This window comes from Physeter macrocephalus, chromosome 6 (genome assembly GCF_002837175.3).
Source record: "Physeter macrocephalus isolate SW-GA chromosome 6, ASM283717v5, whole genome shotgun sequence".
NCBI classification, from domain to species: domain Eukaryota; kingdom Metazoa; phylum Chordata; class Mammalia; order Artiodactyla; family Physeteridae; genus Physeter; species Physeter macrocephalus.
Window position 1 is genome coordinate 61,677,441 of NC_041219.1, and position 6,000 is coordinate 61,683,440.

The following is a 6,000-nucleotide window of genomic DNA, read 5'->3' on the forward strand; positions in this document are numbered from 1 at the left end:
GCACAGAAACTGAATGACCTTTACGAGATTATAGCTGAGTTAGGGAGTTCACGCCCAAGAGCCTTGGCTTCTCATCACAGAGAAAACCCAGTTTTCTGGGGAGAGGTTGGAGAGGAATTAATGACTTCCGGAATTCGGGATATTGACTTTCCAGAGATTTAGTTGATTGTTTCCCATATGACTTCGCACTCACATTAGCCCAGCTTTGTATTGAAAAGGGGAATTACAAATGATGATTTGGATCCTTCTAGACCATTCAAGTCTTCCCAAAGAGGCCATAAGCCAGTGAGGTTTGTTGTGAAGAGAAAACAATATCGTTTCATGAATATTATCTATCTCAGTGTGGACACTCAAGAAACATGTATTTCCTTCCCTCTTTTCTTTCCTTCTCTGCCTCTGGCCTGTCAACCAAGCAAAGGGGGCTGAGTGAGAGGTAAAGCCACAAAATACTCTGGATTTGCTTTCTTATTAAGGAAAGAATGTGCCAGGCCTTTGTAGCCCCATGATGGCCATCCTCAAGCCTCTTCAAAAACAGGAGAGGCGGGGGCTTCCCTCGTGGCACAGTGGTTGGGAGTCCGCCTGCCGATGCAGGGGACACGGGTTCGTGCCCCGGTCCGGGAAGATCCCACGTGCCGCGGAGTGGCTGGGCCCGTGAGCCATGGCCACTGAGCCTGCACGTCCGGAGCCTGTGCTCCGCGACGGGAGAGGCCACAACGGTGAGAGGCCCGTGTACCGCAAAAAAAAAAAACAAAAAAAAAAAAACAAAAAACAAAACCAGGAGAGGGGGGCTTCCCTGGTGGCGCAGTGGTTAAGAATCTGCCCCCCAATGCAAGGGACACAGGTTCGAGCCCTGGCCCGGGAAGATCCCACATGCTGTGGAGCAACTAAGCCCGTGCGCCACAACTACTGAGCCTGCGCTCAAGAGCCCGCAAGCCACAACTGCTGAGCCCACGTGCCACAACTACTGAAGCCTGGGCGCCTGGAGCCTGTGCTCCACAACAAGAGAATTCACTTCAGTGAGAACCCCGCGCACCACAACGAAGAGTAGCCCCCGCTCGCCGCAACTAGAGAAGGCCTGTGCGCAGCAACGAAGACCCAACACAACCAAAAAATAAATAAATAAAATTAATTAATTAATTAATTTAAAAAACCCAAAAACAAACAAACAAACAAAAAAACCAGGAGAGGGCATGGAAATGGCACCCATCACTGGAGATTGGTTTCTCCTCCAAGAAATACAGTTTGGGGACTTCCCTGGCAGTCCCGTGGTTAAGCCTCCACGCTTCCACTGCAGGGGGCATGGGTTCGATCCCTGGTTGGGGACCTAAGATCCCATGTGCCATGTGGCATGGCCAAAAACATTTAAAAGTTTAAAAAAGAAGTACAGTTTGGACAAGTAAATCATCACCTCACTGAGTTCTTTTTCTTTCCAGGTGGCAGAAGAATGCTGCCTATTCAAATAGCACTTGTCACCCCTGTCCCCGCACCCGTGCTAACCTGACTTCAGGTCTCTGTCTTCTGGACATAATGAAACGCTTTTGTTAAAATAGGAATAGGGACATCTCAGGGACTGGAGGTTTGGGAATCTGAGGATCGCTATGCTACTGGAGAAGACTGTTTCAAAGCCCTCCTGTAAGTCTCCATCTCCACCTGGGCTGAAATAGAACGTGCAAATTTAGCCCAGCCTGGTCCTTGATCGATGGCTGGAAACCAGAACGGCATCTCCTTGTAACTAAATGGGTGATAATGAAATGAAGCTCAACCACCTTCCCCTCATCTTTCACTGTCAGTTGAGAAATAGACCGAGTGTCGTCTCTGCCTCTCACTTTAGGCTGAGGCCGTCCACAGCGGCCATCCCCCCTGGTTCCACTGGATGGCGGTGACGCCTCAGGTATCGGCCCTCAGGGACTCAGCATAAGTCCACAGCTGCTCTTGTGTGAAGGGTATGAGGCAGGGCTGCAGCTACTCAGCTGGCTTGAGGCAAACCTGTCCCATTTTAAAAGGCTTGAACGTGTGAGCTGTTTGCCCTCCCTCCCACCTTTTTTTTAAAGAATCCACGCTCCATCTCCTTTCCCGGAGCTTCATTGCCCTGTGTCTCATTTTTGTGAAACTCTCCAAGGTATTTCCAGCTCATCTGCATGCAACCTGGCATCTTTACAGATATTGGTCTCATAGGCTGTTGTTATTAATGTCGAAGAGTATTTATGTGGTGAGAACATTGGCTTTTGTCAGGGAAGGTTTGCCAGAACCAAGAGTACAGCCTGGCCCCGGAAATGCAGCGGTGAAATCCCCTCCCCATGCATTCTGGGTTTTTCTCCCGTCATTTCTAGACTTGTCATCACCCCTGAGAACTGAACTACGCCCCGCCAATCTTTCCCTCCTTGTCCACTTCCTCCTGTCGCTACCGGGTTTGCAGGTTTGCCACTGTTCCAGCCCCAACCTGAAACATGGGATTACTTTAGAACTGGAGGTGGCAGCTTCAGAAAAATCTTTCTCAGGTGTCGATTGCTGAGATCCCGGATCTGGGAACTCGGCCTCCAGGGTATAGCCAGCTGCCTTTGGAAATTCTGTGGTCCACCTGTGGTCGTTTTCTGGCATCCCTTCCATCGGGGCAGATAATGCTTTGCCTCCTTGGCTTCAGGTTTTCCAGGTATGCAGAGGAGTCTGTGTGGCAGAGGATGGGTGGTGCCTGACCCCGATTTCTGCAACCTCCTGATTACCACCACTTCCCTGACCCTTCAGAGTGGGACACTCCGCTGCCTACAACGTCAGCGTTTGAGAAGGTCACAGAGCTTCCGTAGTTGGTGACCACAGCCCTCATTTTACAGAGGAGGGAATTCAGGCCTGAAGGACTTAATACAACTGGGCTCAGATTTCTGGTACTGTGCTCCGTCTACTGTCAACACTTGTGTGGTCCATTTTAGACGCTCTTTTTTCCCAAACGGCGTGTTTGAGGAAAGAATCAGACAAAATGACTGTGGTCAGCATATATTTTAAGCTCTCCTCTCATCTTGCTTTGCCTCCGCAGATGCCTTTCCTGCCCCCCGATTTCTCCTCCAGGCATCCCTCCCCCGGGCATGGAAGCTGTGGGGAGAGGGACCGGGTGAGGACTGACATTTTCTGGGTCACCCCGGGTCACTCCTCCGCAACCTCCAAGCCACACGAGCCTCCTTCTGTCAAAGGAGGGGCTGCAAGGGAAGGCAAGAGTTCATCTTCCCAGTTGCTGTAATAATTCTTCCACTTCCTTGAGTCCCAGCCTGTGTCAAAAACCCATACCCAGCCCCTGTTCCTCCCCTTGGCCTGGAGCTATAGATCTCCTTGGCAATCTCTCACTCCCTATGCGATTTCTTTTTCTTTTTTTCAGATGGAAGTATAATTGACTTACAATATATTCGTCTCAGGCATGTGACATAGTGATTCCATATTTTTTTTTTTTTGCGGTACGCGGGTCACTGTTGTGACCTCTCCCGTTGCGGAGCACAGGCTCCGGACGCGCAGGCTCAGCGGCCATGGCTCACGGGCCCAGCCGCTCCGCGGCACGTGGGATCCTCCCGGACCGGGGCACGAACCCGCGTCCCCTGCATCGGCAGGCGGACTCTCAACCGCTGCGCCACCAGGGAAGCCCAGTGATTCCATATTTATATTCATTACAAAATGATCACCACCCTATGCGGTTTCTGATGGCAGATTTCAGAGGCAGTCCTTAGGAAAACTTTGCAAGGAGCTGTTATGTGTGTAGTGGATCTCAAGCACCAGATCCAACCACGATTTCAACAGAAAAGAGGATGAAACTTTAATGAAATTTGGTTACCAACTGCTTTGAGTCAGATCCCCTTCCATAATATGATCTACCAAACCCGCTGGATTTTTATCAACTCCATTTAAAAAGCTCTGAGAAACCCATGTAGCTATGCCCTGAGCTCTGGGACATGGTGGTAGAAGTTAGAACCATACCCTGTGATTATGTAAAGCTACTTCCTTTCTCTTAAGAAGGAATAATTCCAGATCAACTATTTTTTTACCCACCAGAAATTGAAATGGTAAAAGCATACATTGTTTTAGCAGGTATCTTTAAAAATTTTTTTTTATTGAAGTGTAGTTGATTTACAATGCTGTGTTAATTTCTGCTGCACAGCAACGTGATTCAATTATACATCTATATATTCGTCTTCATATTCTTTTCCATGATGGTTTACCACAGGATACTGAATGTGGTTCCCTGTGCTATACAGTAGGACCTTGTTGTTTATCCATTCTATATATAATAGTTTGCATCTAGCATGATATCTTTATGGACAAGCTATCTTCATGAAAAAGGCAGGTCTAATGATCGTAGAGTTAGGTGGAGTCATAAGTCAAACATCCAAGGTCATTTATTAGTTGGAGGTCTCTAGTGGTGTCCCACAGGGCTCTGTTTTTGGATCTGTTTGGATAACATTTTTATTGACCACTTGGATAAAAATAAAGCATATTTCTCAAATTTTGCACATGACACAAAATTAGGAAAGACTGAATAATAAAACCAGGATACAAATGTATTGCGGTAGACTGGAATAAAGATCCAAGACCAAGAATTTAGTTTAATAGATGTAAATGTATCCATGCCTCCAAAATAAATTACATAAATGTAGGTTGGAAAGGCTTGGTTCGACCGCAATTTTTATGAAAAAAACCTGGTAGTTTTAGGTGTTTATACGACTGATAAGGACCAAGCAGACAAAAAGCCAACTCAATCGAAGGCAGCCCTGATGCCATCGTGAAGTCTGGGTCAAGGCAGGTGCTATTCCCACTCAACTTGGGGCAGGTTATACCACATCAGAATATTAAATCCATTCCTGTGCATCTCACTGTAATGGAGGAGCTTCTAACGGAGGAGCTATTTTTAGAACTGCATGATATACAGCATGGTTGATGGTATGGGAGATATTTCATCTGGAAAGGAGAAGACTTTGCAGTGTGTCTGACCATCATCACAGCTAACATTTACCGTGTGCTTCCTCTATGCCAGGCTCCATTTAAATGCTTTACTTGTTTCATATAATTTAATACTTATAAAAACCATACGAGTTATTATGATCATCATCTCCCTTTATTTAACAGCTGCAGAAATGGAAGCATTCAGAGGCTAACTAGTGTCCACGGTGACACAGTTGCCAAGTGGGAGGGCTGGGAGTCCAAGCTGGAGGGCCACCTCTGGATCCCCTGTGCACAGCTCCAGCCCGCCTCAGCTACCTGTAGTCATGACAGCACGGCAGACGGCTCCAGGGTTAGAAACTCGAGGGAGATGGATCCCAGAAGAGCTGCCTGCAAAGTGGTGGGTTATCTCTTGCTGGAAGTGTTCAGGGTCAAGGGTGCTCTGCTGAGGATGATGTGGGGAATTCTGTGTTAGGAATGAGGCTGGACTAGATAACCTCAAGAAGTCTTGTAACCCTCAGGGCTCTGGACTTTTACTTGCCACTTTGTTGTTCTCGGTGCCCTCACCTTTTAGTAAGTGTGATTATTGGGTGTCTTAATCCATCCCCTGGCTGGTAATTGTATTTTACAGAACCCTTCTTCATAGCCTTGCTTTAGAATGGAAGGTGCCTGTGACTAGAGTCTGTGCTATGTTTAATTCTGCATTACTGTGGACATGATGAGGATGATGTAGAATCCTCTGCAATGATACTTGAACTTTATAAAAACCAGTGTGCCCCTACCCCTTGCCTCGGGTACATGCACTCCATGCCCGAAATATTGCCTGATTTAGTTCTTTACTCAAAAGCTACTATGTCTTAAGTCCAAAAACTACTGGTCCATGTTGTTCTTCAAGGGTGATTCATGGCATAAGAACGCTATGAGCTGTATTGCTCAGCAAAATCCAAAAGGCGTGTGGGTTGCGCTTGTACAGCATGAGCTTAGTCCTCTGAGCCATGAGCCCATGAAGTCTGTGAACACTTGGGAACCAGGATGAGGGTCAGAGGGAGCATCTGATTGTACTTATAGCTGGGAGGGAGGGAGGGG